We start from the raw sequence: 13,716 nt of genomic DNA, 5'->3' as shown, positions 1-13,716 counted from the left end.
ATACACGTTTCTAACATTACCATTAAAACAAATATACAATACAATGACGAATTTTACGGGCAATTATCTGACAATAACTGTATTTGTAAGTAGTGCTCGAGGCAATAAAGATGATAGAAATCAGTCTTCGATTTGAGTGAAACTAAAGTTATAACTAACCTTTAATTATAAGACACTTTTGAGATTATAATATTTGGGTGATATTCAAATTGAGAAAGAATTAAACATATAAAATAAAAATAGCCGAGGGCTAAGCCATTTTTTACCGTAAGGTTTTACCAAAATGAGGTCTAAATAGGGTGATTAGCATGAAGATCTGTGATATCAAAAAGACATTTAGATAAAACTATCTTTTTAAAAACTTGGAATAAATTTATAGGGTCGAGCATTGCATTTTTCCTCACGCCATAGCTCCAGAAAACATTAGAAAATCATTAAATCTGGAAAAGTACAGGTACTTAGTGTAATTTATGTACGATTTTTCTTGAATTTCCTTGATCAAATAAGTATTTCCGTTAGCACTATTCCTCAGAAAATGTAAATGCTGGTAACTACTATTTGCATTTTTACCGATGCAAAGAACAATGCTGCCTCTTAAAATCAACATCACAATTTGCTTACTGGACAAACAGGGTTTATAGATTGGTATTTAATTTGTTTTGAGCTCTGCTTTGATAAAATCTAATGACACAAATTAAAGGTTTTTGTACAATGTGAAGCAAAATTGATAAAATTATTATCAGATATTTTTCTGTAAGATCAAAAGTTATGAAGCCACTTAATCTCAGATCGCTGTACTTGTACACTCTATTTCATTCGCTCGGATGAATTCTTACGTGGTTTTAGATATTTTTAAGTTTAATTTAAACTTCACCTGCTCACAGACTTAAGGAATTAATACTATATCACTACTTACCATCCACATCAGCGAAATCTAGCGCGCTTTTAAACCTGGCTTAAAAACGAGTTGCCCACTTCGATTGTTGACTACCATGTTATGTATTTGAAGTTGTTGAGACTACTAAAACCAATAGAATAGAGAGGTTAAGCACTCGACGTTAAAAACCGGAACCCCATCCTCCTTACTTTATAAAAATGTTCCGCGCGTACTGTGTTTCAAAAAACGTTCGAAACAAATAAAAGTAATATCGTGAATGCAATCTTTTCAAATTCCCTGGGCCTTTGTCAGTAGGGGAAGGTTGTCGAAGCTGAACGTTATATCCAGAATGCAAACAATTAGGCTTTTAAATATATCTTAGATATTGCCCACAATTAAGTGGTGTGGGTTTGTCTAATCAGAGCTTAACATCTCGAACTTGAAAAGACCAGTCTTTTACCAGAGGAAAGAATGATGAGCACTTTATCAATTAATGAGGCTCAATTGGATTCTTATTTATGTCATTATATATCTAAACCAAGTGTGTACGCGATAGTTCGAACGGAAAATTTTATAAATTAATCACTCCGCATCATTTTAAAATGGGCGTAAGCTTCTATAATGGTTATGGCGGGGACATTCCAAATTTGTTTATATCCTTGTTTTCGAAGTCTGATCGAAATATCTCGAGCGAGAAAATACCAGCTCATAAATTGCTCTAAGCCTTGTCAATGTGTTAGGAGGTAGTTTGACTCCAATGTTCCAAAAAAAGACGTTGAAAGAATGTAAGAATAATCTTGGTTAATATTGCTATTAAAACCATCGATTAATTCTGGCAAATATATCGATACTAAAACAAGTTTTTAATTCTTGCAAATATATAGATACTAAAACAAGTTTTTAATTCTTGCAAATATACAGATACTAAAACAAGCTTTTATTTCTTGCAAATATACAGATACTAAAACAACCAATTCATTCTTGTGAATATACAGATACTAAAACAACCAATTCATTCTTGTGAATATACAGATACTAAAACAACCAATTCATTCTTGTGAATATACAGATACTAAAACAACCAATTCATTCTTGTGAATATACAGATACTAAAATAACCAATTCATTCTTGTGAATATACAGATACTAAAACAACCAATTCATTCTTGTGAATATACAGATACTAAAATAACCAATTCATTCTTGTGAATATACAGATACTAAAACAACCAATTCATTCTTGTGAATATACAGATACTAAAACAACCAATTCATTCTTGTGAATATACAGATACTAAAATAACCAATTCATTCTTGTGAATATACAGATACTAAAATAACCAATTCATTCTTGTGAATATACAGATACTAAAATAACCAATTCATTCTTGTGAATATACAGATACTAAAACAACCAATTCATTCTTGTGAATATACAGATACTAAACAACCAATTCATTCTTGTGAATATACAGATACTAAAACAACCAATTCATTCTTGTGAATATACAGATACTAAAACAACCAATTCATTCTTGTGAATATACAGATACTAAAACAACCAATTCATTCTTGTGAATATACAGATACTAAAATAACCAATTCATTCTTGTGAATATACAGATACTAAAACAACCAATTCATTCTTGTGAATATACAGATACTAAAATAACCAATTCATTCTTGTGAATATACAGATACTAAAACAACCAATTCATTCTTGTGAATATACAGATACTAAAATAACCAATTCATTCTTGTGAATATACAGATACTAAAACAACCAATTCATTCTTGTGAATATACAGATACTAAAACAACCAATTCATTCTTGTGAATATACAGATACTAAAACAACCAATTCATTCTTGTGAATATACAGATACTAAAATAACCAATTCATTCTTGTGAATATACAGATACTAAAACAACCAATTCATTCTTGTGAATATACAGATACTAAAATAACCAATTCATTCTTGTGAATATACAGATACTAAAACAACCAATTCATTCTTGTGAATATACAGATACTAAAACAACCAATTCATTCTTGTGAATATACAGATACTAAAATAACCAATTCATTCTTGTGAATATACAGATACTAAAATAACCAATTCATTCTTGTGAATATACAGATACTAAAATAACCAATTCATTCTTGTGAATATACAGATACTAAAACAACCAATTCATTCTTGTGAATATACAGATACTAAACAACCAATTCATTCTTGTGAATATACAGATACTAAAACAACCAATTCATTCTTGTGAATATACAGATACTAAAACAACCAATTCATTCTTGATAATATACAGATACTAAAACAAGCAATTAATTCCTTCAAATATATAGATACTAAAAAAAACTTTTAATTCTTCCAATTATATAGATACTAAAACAAACTATTAACTCTGGCAAATACATAGATACTTATACAAGCGTTTAATGCTTGCTATTATATAGATACTTAAACAAACTATTTATTATTGCTATTATATAGATACTAAAATAAACGATTAATACGTTGCAAATATATAGCTATTAAAACAAGCTTTTAATTCTGGCAAATATATAGATACTAAAACAAACTATTAATTATTGCTTTTATATAAATACTGAAACAAGCTGGAATATACAGCATTGAAGTACGGCAATTTTTTATGACATTATCATCGAAGCAATAATATTCTTCGTCTATTTCAGTAAACATATTTGGAATAGTCCCCGTGGAAGGAACTCTGTCCGTAACGTCAACATTTAATCTTAACTCTTTGAAATCCGTAAAATATCCGTTCTTTTGAATAATATATACTGCAACTTTTTATCGGAATAGTCTTTCAAGTTTCTTCATTCATTTCTTTCATGGACAAAATGAAAAGGATTTTGAAATTCAAAAACCTCAAAGAAACGTTTATCCCCTAAATTATGAAGCATACTATTTTCCTAACTACAACAAAAATATTATCATTTTTATTTTTAACTTTATATTCTTTAGCGATAGTATAATTTACCATAATCTTTCACCAGTTTTAGGAGATTTTTCGTAATACCTTGTGCACTAAATTCAGTGCTATGGGGGGAATGACACTTATCTTATTCGCCTATGATAACGTCCAGTCGTCCATAGAGCAGGGTTGGCAATGTTTTGATTTTTTGAAAAAAAATAAAATAAATTGATTTTTTTTATTTAAATCAGATTTTTATTGATTTTTTGATTTTTTGATCTTTATTAAAATTTCAAAGTTTTATATAATTTAGTATCATAATTTTACCTAAAATATGTTTTAATTTTTAAAGACGTAATCTATATATATATATATATATATATATATATATATATATATATATATATATATATATATATATATATATATATATATATATGTATAAGGAATGAATAAAATTTAAGCTAATAATCATATAAAAAGTTTTATTTTTTAAAACCTATTTTGGTACTTTACAAAATAAATTCGTCGGAATCTCCACCCACAGGTTCCAATGCAACATTAGGGGGAAGTACAAGAAAGATTATATTTAAATTATTATTATTTGCTAGGTTTTTCTTTTTCATAAATACTTTATAAAAATTGATTTAAATCAATGATTTATTTTGAAAAAAAGTCAATGATTTAAATCACAGAGTCAGGGCCAGATGAACCATTGTTCTGGCATCACAGTAGCCTACGGCGCGGCACTTTGGGGGCCTAAAATTTGGCAAAAGTGATAGATTTTACAGTTAGCTGTAAAATTACCCTTTTTCAAATTTCAGCTCAGTTTGAAAATTTAATTAACGTAGTACTCCCATATACCATAATCGTGCCCAGCATAGAATACTAGCTATAGTACTTTCAATCAACTGCATCCGATAATTGTAATAATAATAATAATCAGCTAAGCTAATACTCAAGGCACCATCATAGGCCTAAGTCAACTAGCGACTTGTAAAGCCAATTACAATACGTTAGACCAAATTCGAATAATAATAAAAATAATAATAAGCTAGACTAATACCTAAGTCCCCACTTTCAGTAAGCCGAAATGCCAATAGAAAATTAACGGTAAAATCGACCTTAATTGCAATTGGAAGCTTACATGCGCCGGTAACATTAATATGAAATCTTATACAATAGAACCTTTTTGAATATCTCTGGTTTACTATACCCATTGAAATGATTTATAAATAATTATATGGAAAAGACTTGGACCATTTTCTAGAGTTTTTCATTACTATAGAAAGTAAAATTTGCCAGATAAATTATATAAAATAATCTATAGAAATTATTCGATATAATTTTAGGGTGCCCCCAATTTAATTCAGATAAAATCTTTGTAGAATATCCACGCAAATAGATTACTTCACAAAATGAAATGATTAAAAAAATGAGTTTTATTAGTCATCGCTCACGACTTGGGAATTCTAGAACTCTAACACGTTGACCTGTAAAAGCTGACTTTAAACAAAAACGTCAAGTTTCTTAAAAATGACATTTATTATCGTTATTGAAGTTATGTTTTAGAAAACCCAAAGTAATTAACGAAAATGGTGGGTCAAATTCTATTTCCAAACTTAATTAAAAATGTGTGTTTTTTTTCATTTAATTAAGATCCAATTTAAATCGAATAATAATTCTACCAACAGGATGTGTTTTGATTCCAGTTGGATCGAAAATTTGGACAAAAGATAAAAGATAATTTTTCCGAAATCTCTTATTTTCATCGATAAACTAATTTTTTAACCTCCAGCATTAAATAGAACGAATTAATTTTCTTTTTGTAAGTGTACTGGATCGCGTTTGTGAATTTGATAAAATGGGTTCAGATCAGTGGCGTAGCCAGGGGGGGCACAGGGGACACATGCCCCCCCCCCCCGAAACGTATGGTCGTACGTACAAATATTTTTATTTTTTCCTTTTTTTCAATGGCGTGCCCCCCCCCCCCCCGAAACAAAATCCTTGTTCAGATGGTGATTATAAAACACATGAAATGGAAGCGTATTACAAAGCATATTTAAAACCAGAGGTAAAGATCAAATATACGAGGATTTTTGTTTAAAATGAGTTCGAAATGTATTGAAAAAACATTAAAGGGTAAGTTAAAATACTTATCAGTTTTCGTTAAATTTAAATATCATTATCATTTAAATTTAACGGACCATAGTTCTTAAAAAAACATTTTACCTTATTCAAAGAATTATACGATAGTTGTAAACAAATTATTCCAAATTTATTTAAAACATACTATACACATATCTCTTCATGATTTTTTAGTTGATACAATACTACTGATTAGTGAAATGATAATTTACATTTATATGAAAGTAATGCCATACACAAAATGTTTATAACGGTAACCATATTTAAGCATGTTCCAAAATTGCACTGATATAAAGTCGATTCCGAAATAAAAATCAGATTAAGAAGTATTTACATAAGACCATTTTGTAGAATTATACAAAAACCAAAAAATATATTTTGCAATTCCAATCGAAAAGCATTACGCAAATGTTCAACTCAGTTTTCTCGACAAAAGGTAGAAATTGAGAAATTAAAATCCACCGAAACCACCGTACCTGAAATTAAAATAAAATAAACCTGTTAGACGTGTGATTTATTACTATTATGTCATTGTTATTCATCCTTCAAGATGTGCAATCTGTATTCGTACGCCTTCTAACAATTTACGTCTGATTTCTCAATATCATTGAAGGCTGTAAATGTGAAAACGCTAATGTGTGGCAAGTACGTCTCGTGCTGTTTTGCACGTGAAATGTTATGACCATGTCACGCTAGCTATATTTTATTCACTCAAAGGCAATTACAGAAGGCAATGAATCCGATTAATCAAAATGATACCTTACTTTTGTCAAATTACGCGTTACTTACAAAAGTTGTAAATGCCGCCGTGTGTATTCAAAAGAGAAATCACCTTTTTCGGATATTTGTAATCGAAATACCGTTAAGTGGGTCATATATTTAAAAGTTCTCGGATGATACTTTATGCCCCAAAAATCATATTAAAACCGCGCGCGATAATTCATAACACGCGCAGGCGATCGAGTCTTCGTACGTGGCCGTGGATTTAAATTACAAAAGGAAACTTTTCCGAAATCTTTAAAAGGAGAACCTATGAAACTGTAAATTTCTCATTCGAAAGCGTATCAAAGTTAATCGCCAATCATTAACGAAGCTACCCGTTTCGTATGTTCAGCTTTTCAGGTCTCAGAGAATTTACGGTTTATATTATAGAGGTTAAGCAGTACGTGTGCTCTAGAATATTTTAGCGTTTCTAATTCAGAGTTGGAACTTTTCATAACTTGAAGACGTAATATAATATCAATAGCGTTTGAATAAAAATACTGAATATTACAATTTTCCGGCTCAACAAATCGAGACAAAATTATGGCAAGTTGTTCCTTTTCTAGCAACGTGCGTTTTAAATACTGGTTTTAATTGAAATGATCCCAAGCCTTGTATTATTATAGGCGAAATTGAACTACGGAGGCGCAGAGTAAACGAAAGCAAATGTGCGCGTTTCAGTATTGGTTTAACACTTTTTACCTCTCCGAGGGGACTTTGTACCCTAGGAGGGGTTATACAACCACCGTGTCTGTCTGTCTGTCTGTGGGTCTGTCTGTCAGGCCTGCGAACGCGTTCGCATTTTCGGGGAAAAGGGTAGTCACTGCGTACCCAGTTTCTTAGAATCAGGGAAAACGTTTTTCCAAAAGCGCCCTCTTTTTGTCATTGGGTGTAGTATAATTTTTTAATCGGGCGGGATTCAACCCGAGCCCTCTTGAACGAGAGGTGAGCGTTCTACCGCAGAGCCACGGATACAGTTACGCTTCACTGAAAATTAAAAACTCTTCCGAGGAGAGGTATATTTTGGCTTGCCAACTTGTTGATTTTCGTCATGTACTCGGATTTAGCAAATATTTGTAAAATGTGTCACATTTTAATGGTACCTGTAAATGTTTTATCTAACAGTCAGAGGAAAAAGCGCGCTTAACTGATTTTAAAGATATTAATTTCTCTATATTTGCCCTTAAATTACTGATGATTATTGGCGCGTGTTAAAAAAAATGAAATGGGCTATAATAGCATCATTAGATTTTAACACATTAAGAAAAGCTTAAACCAATCAAACGTAACACTTCATTATAGTTTGAATAAGCTAACTTATACGAAAACACTAAGGAAAAAACAAGTGATAATACAAGTAGACATTCCTTGTAGCTTTTAGCATAATTTAAGGACCATATTCTTACTAATAATACCTTAATTTTAATATTTTAGTTAAAATAAAGTTGTTAATTTTCCGGAAAAAATAAACGCGGGAAAATGTCCGGAAACATTTCAAGAAAATTTTCCGCAATTCGGAAAAACAAAAAATTGAAACATTACTATTAAGGGTTTTGATTCTAGATAAGTCAAGTAGTTTAGTTTTACTTTTGGATTTAAAAAAAAAAGAGTCGAAAAGGCCGCGAAATTGAAATTGGCGAGCAATATTAGGATAATTGTGGAGTAAAACTTAACTTTTTTTCGGAAAAATACGGAATTTTTCCGGAAAAAAGGCTTCGGTAATTTTCCAACTTACAATTCTAATTAAATTTAATTACGTGAGTCAAGGAATGTTATTTAACTACTAATGTAATTTACCATTTTCATATAACCCAGGGGCCCCAGAGGTCCTATAATTCCTATAATTCCTATAAAATCCTATATTTTCAAAAATGTCCTATAACATCCTATATTTTTAACAAAATACCCCAAAAGTCCTATAAAATCCTATAATTAAATACATAAAGTTAGGAAATTAAATTTCATATATAGTCCTATAAAATCCTATAATTTTGTAAAAATAGTCCAATAAAATCCTATAATTTTGTAAAAATAGTCCAATAAAATCCTATAATTTTTAAAAAAAATAGTAATATAAAATCCTATAATTTTGTAAAAATAGTCCAATAAAATCCTATAATTTTGTAAAAATAGTCCTATAAAATCCTTTAATTTTGTAAAAATAGACCTATAAAATCCTATAATTTTGTAAAAATAGACCTATAAAATCCTATAATTTTGTAAAAATAGTCCTATAAAGTCCTACATTTTTAGAAATATAATCCTATTTTTCCTATAAAAAAATTAAAGTTTTGAGTGGGGGCCCCGTATAACCACATTGAATATAATTCCAGAGTAACAAAATTGTCTTACCCGCCATAGTAAAGAGGAATGGGAAGAAACCCTCCTCCAAATCCTTGTCCAAATCCGTGTCCACCTCCGAAGCTCCTGGCCAGAATAGCCAAGGCCGCTAATTTACTAAGGTGAATCGCTGAAACCTCTTCCACTATTATGACGCTCAAAAGAACAAACGCCACCAAAAGACATAATCGGGAGCTGATGGCTACCATCTTGATGTTTAGTGTCTGTTAAAATAAATTTCAAAATTTTTGCTTAACTGAACTTTTTAAATCAATTTGGTTGCGGATATAATTCACTTCATAAATAGAGTAGTAAATTTTGAAACCAATACAAATAATGCTAACCACTATCAAAAATTAATTTAATTTGTATTAGAAGTGAAGAGAAGCACATTGTGAAAAACTAAATGAAAAGAGACTTAAAACGGTTTTAAAATTCACAATTTATTTGAACTCCACCAAGACCTTCTTGGCTAGCGTCGGACTTTACCCAGAAAGCGTGGGCAAAATTGGGGTAACCGAGAATCGGATCCGACGTTAGTTTAGCCTTGAGTGTGTGAAAGGACGACTGGCAAGCGCTGGACCAATCTGATTATACTGTCAGACTTGTAAAAATCCCTGAAGAAGGAGGAACAGTTCCTCCGAAACGTTGGATTTTTTAAATAAATAAATTGTGAATTTTAAAACCGTTTTAAGTCTCTTTTCATTTAATTTGTATTATATAATCTTTTCAGATAATATGAGAAAACTGCGGCTACAGTAATCCAGTGAAAGGTCTTAACTGGTTTAAGCAAAACGCGTACCAACATTGTACAGACCTTTGGAGGTTTTATTCAAATACCTACGTTTTCAGTGAAAAGTTATCCAATATGATGGTTCTTGACAAGTGGCAGACAGATTCTGTTTGAGCTTTGAAAGGGAAATCCCTTATATACAAAAAGTCTTACACTAACCTTTCACAAAATAGGCCATCATACTGTGATTGGCAAGAATATTTGATGTTAATGGCACCCAAACGTGCAAGGCTATTTTCCATTACAGCCGCTCACCAGCCGGAAGCGATGAAGGCGATAGGCCGATGAAATTAAGTATTGTAATGTGTGCTTATAGTTTACTTGATAACTTCCGAGTTATTCCGCGTGAAATCAGGTTCACAATATTAGTGTTCAACAAGCCGTTCAGAAGTCATTTTTTTCTACGCCTGCCATTGCCATTCGATAAAAAGTCCCACTTTTCTCGATTGTTTCATATTCAACGAATTATCGTTAATTTTAAAAAGTGTCGGTTTAAATTTTAGAGTACTTTGAAATTATAGTCTATTAAACTGAGTTTTAAGAAAACCCCTAATCGGCGCGTTTTGCATCAATGGTTCATCACCATTATGGCTGTCGGATTCCCACAATCCCGCGCGACAATGTTGAGTTGGTGGTAACGCTTTCTACGAGACCTTTACGTTTCGAAATATCGAATTTGAAAATTACATAATTCATTGTAAACGTTCAATATGTTTTCAAAAATTTTCGATCAGGTTATCTGCAATAATTTTGACTTTCCGACGGAACTCCTGGATCATCGTTATTCCAATTAAGAAGTATTAACATTTTTCATGAAAAATGTGGGGCAAGTGGACCGTTTTTTTCCGATACGCATCGCGTATAGCTCATTTAAATATTTGCATATTTATTTATAAAACGGAAGTTAGAATTTTAAATTTTACAAATTGAGGATTTAATATTTCCTGTAACTCTGAATATTGCTCAATTTTACGCTGAATCTTCAGACAACGCAATGCTAATTTGCGACCAGCTGCTTATTATTGTAAGATTATTTATATTATTTTACCAAATAAATGTTTTGTACAATTTTCAAAATTATTATACATATTTAGTAAAATATCAATTTTATTCATATAAATCCAGAGAAGATGTCTTTTAAATTTAGAGTCGGACCGCAGGTGTTAGTTCCGGACGCGAGTTCAAAAGTACCATAACCGGATACACCTTGTTTTAAAATATGAAATATGTATAGTAGACAATATTAGTCTCCCTTTTGAGACAACTTCCATCAGATCGTCTAACCATTAGCTGGTTTAATTTACATTGATTTTGAGAGGAAGTTGAGATACCTGACTTTTAGAAATAATAATAATAATAATAATAATAATAATAATAATAATAATCAACTAGACTTATATCCAAGGCACCACCCTAGGCCCAAGTCATCGAGCGACTTTTAAAGCCATTATTTCAGCTGGCGGGGTTACAATCAGGGTTGGCAAAAAACCGTTTTTATAAAAATTTAAAAACCCAGTATGGTTAAAACCATTGCTTAAAAAATGCTCAAATCGCTTATATCTAGCCCTCATTACTTCGAAAATGCTCAAATTGCCCGATTTCAAAATTACGTTTTTGGGCGTACCATGCCTTTACATTGTGAGGTATAGCAGACTAATTTACCTGCTTTTATACCCTAACATGGTGGCGTATTTTCACGCGCAAAATGAATTTTAAGATCCCCAAATTGCTTATATCTAGCTCTCAGCATTACTTACGACAAAAAGTGAAGGTTAAGTTTTAGTTTTTTCAATATTTCTAATTCATTGCTCAAGATTTTTTTTAATAAAAACAAGTTGTTTTAACCATGGATTTTTTCGGTGGTTCAACCAGAGTGGATTAAACCAGTCTGGCTGTCTCTTGCCAACCCTAGTTACAGTGCGTAGGAGGGTGGTGGCAAGCCCTTCGTGCTAAGCGTAGTGGTTTCAATTTTTATCTGAAAAGGAATATCTGGTATCTGATTCTTCTACACTTGTTGTAAACAAATAAGCGAGCAGATAAAAAACTTCATCCTCCTTTATTTTATCTACTCAGATATAATCTGCTAGTCTTATCTGAATATTTTAACTGCTACGTTTTTATTTTAAAAATAGCAGAGAAGCTACAGATGTACAGATTTTAGAATAATATTATAAGTAAATAAACAATTTCAGAGAAAGTATCTTTTACTTAGTATAGCGCAGGGTGCACAAACTTAATAACAGGAAGTTTTGTTTGTAGTTTAGGTGCTGCACCTACACGTTGGGCCATCGTTCAGGGTAAGATAGAATTCCTTCTTAGGACCCTATGCGGTAAACACAACCTTCCATAAACCTTTTTTAAATTACATAGAAAAACATGTGACACCATGAGCTCACTCAGTGCCGCGCTAAGACAACTAGTGATCCCTAACTACAAATTGTCGTTTGAGCATTGCTTGTACGGCTATGTTCAGTACGTGAGCAAACCACCGAGAACAAGTCGCACCGGTTAACCCTTTGTCCATGGAACGCCTCTCTAAAGCCACTGTGAAAGTGGCATTATTTGAGGCATTATCCATTGTTACGCCAAGTACCTAAAAATGAAATATATTTTTACATTTACTTCGAAATTTCCAAACAGAGCTGCAGCGTTACTATATACCTTGTTAATATCACGATCACTTAGGAGTTCCAAAAACGTTTCGCAGATATGTTTTACCGTATGGCGTCCGGGAAAATACATACACCCAATAAGTAAGTCATGTTGAACCCATATATAGTCTACCCAGTGCGCAGGGACGGCAATAAACGTAATCATACTTTTGGAAGTCCAACAGTCGTGTGTAAAAGAAACTTTTCCACGAACTTGCTATATTTTGTAAACAAACGTTTCCATTAATGCTACAAGAAAGTAAGCCCACTTTGAAACGTATACGCACCTTGAGTTTAATGGTTACGTTTTCCAGTTCTACTTTATATTCCTTCATAATGTTTTTTTTTTAAAGTTGTGTCGCTTATTTTTAATTGAGTAGTAAAAATAATTGGATTAAGCGTGTAAAATAAATCTCGCAAACTTTCGTCTTCAACAATTTTAAACGCTTGGTCTGATAGAACGACGAAACGCACCATTTTGAATCTTGGACTTCTACGCGCACCCTCCCTCTTAATACACACGAAAATTTTAATTAACGTTTAGATTATAAATTACTAATATCAGAAGTAATAATATGTAGCCCTCTAGACTATAAAGATGACAAGGAACTTTAAAATTACGCCCATTAACCACACTGCAAATCTTTTGAACACCTAAAAGACGTTTAAAGAACGCCTGAAGAACGCCAAAAAGTGAAACCAAATTGGAGCATCTGACATCTGTTGAACGCTTGGGCAGATGTACTCTTAGCGTTTATTAGGTGTAATAAAGTGCACTCTAGGTGTACGTTAGACGATCTTTATCCGTATCCACAAGTGCACTTTTCGGAACACCAAGAGAATAATAGTGAAACCAAATTGGAGCATCTGTCATGCATACAGAACATCGGACATCTGCGGAACGCCAACCGAAAAAAGCACCAGAACACTAAATGAACACAAAGGGAACACTAAATGAACACAAAGGGAACACTTAACGAAGGCATGCAGCTCAATGCTTTAGCTCCTTGATCACCGTTAACAATTACTGTTAAATTTACAGTAATTTACCTGGAAAATGCATGCAAACTTAGCAAGTAAAAACCGTTTGCTACAGTATATATAATGTACATTTGGATGTATAAAGTGCAATTAACAGTATTTTAAAAATAGAACCTTCAATGTACTATCCTGTTGTGACAAGGAATTAC

At 31.8% G+C, this 13,716-nt stretch overlaps 1 long non-coding RNA gene across 2 annotated transcripts; it reads right to left on the bottom strand.

Annotated features, from left to right (window-relative positions):
- Positions 1-6,396: 6,396 nt before the first annotated feature.
- Positions 6,397-10,126, bottom strand: LOC149956089 (uncharacterized). 2 transcript variants are annotated; one of them, XR_016478420.1, is made up of 3 exons: positions 10,035-10,126; positions 9,095-9,306; positions 6,397-6,456 (listed from the first exon to the last, which is right to left on the bottom strand). It is a non-coding gene; the product is annotated as an uncharacterized LOC149956089 (long non-coding RNA). The 2 variants fall into 2 exon arrangements; XR_016478419.1 differs by lacking the exon at positions 10,035-10,126 and adding an exon at positions 9,927-9,983.
- Between the last annotated feature and the right edge of the window lie 3,590 nt (positions 10,127-13,716).

This window comes from Leiobunum rupestre, chromosome 2, assembly GCF_980474605.1.
Source record: "Leiobunum rupestre chromosome 2, qqLeiRupe1.1.hap1, whole genome shotgun sequence".
Lineage (NCBI taxonomy): Eukaryota > Metazoa > Arthropoda > Arachnida > Opiliones > Sclerosomatidae > Leiobunum > Leiobunum rupestre.
Note: the sequence above shows the minus strand (reverse complement) of the source record. Positions and strands in the feature narration are given on the sequence as shown.